This window comes from Egretta garzetta, unplaced genomic scaffold (assembly GCF_000687185.1).
Source record: "Egretta garzetta isolate BGI_Z169 unplaced genomic scaffold, ASM68718v1 scaffold512, whole genome shotgun sequence".
Classification (NCBI taxonomy): Eukaryota; Metazoa; Chordata; class Aves; order Pelecaniformes; family Ardeidae; genus Egretta; species Egretta garzetta.
In genome coordinates this window covers 37684-38204 of record NW_009258953.1, presented here as the reverse complement: position 1 = coordinate 38204, position 521 = coordinate 37684, and positions in this window count along the sequence as shown.

Genomic DNA, 521 nt, shown 5'->3' with positions numbered 1-521 from the left:
ATCCACGCACGAGGGAAACCTTAAAAAGCTCATGGGACTTACCTGTTCGTGGATCGTGCGGTCCTTGTTAATACAGAGCTCGTTAATTAGCCTGGCTCTTCTGCAGGCTGCCAAGCAGGATCCCACCCGGAGCATTTCATTAGCGGGAACCCCTCCTTCAGCCCGGCCAGACCTCGCCCTCGGCTCCGCTTTGCGACGCAGCGCTTGCTGGGCAGAAGGACGTGCCCGCGGATGGGAGCCCCCAGGAGGAAGGGGCGAAGACCCCCCCTTGACGTGCAGCAGCATCTCGGGAGGTCTGTAATCAAGGCTGCTCAGGGTTACCAGTCTACGTGAGGACACGGAGTCCCTGGTCTCCACTGCTGCGGTTGCTTCGTCAGGGGATGCAAGCGATGCATCCCAACGCCCCACCCGCTGCAGCCAAGTTCTTTAAAGCAAGGACACACTGGTCAGGAACACTGGGCTTGGTGGGATCGCTGGCTGCAAACCGCGGCGGCCGCGGGAGGCAACACCTCTGCATTCCT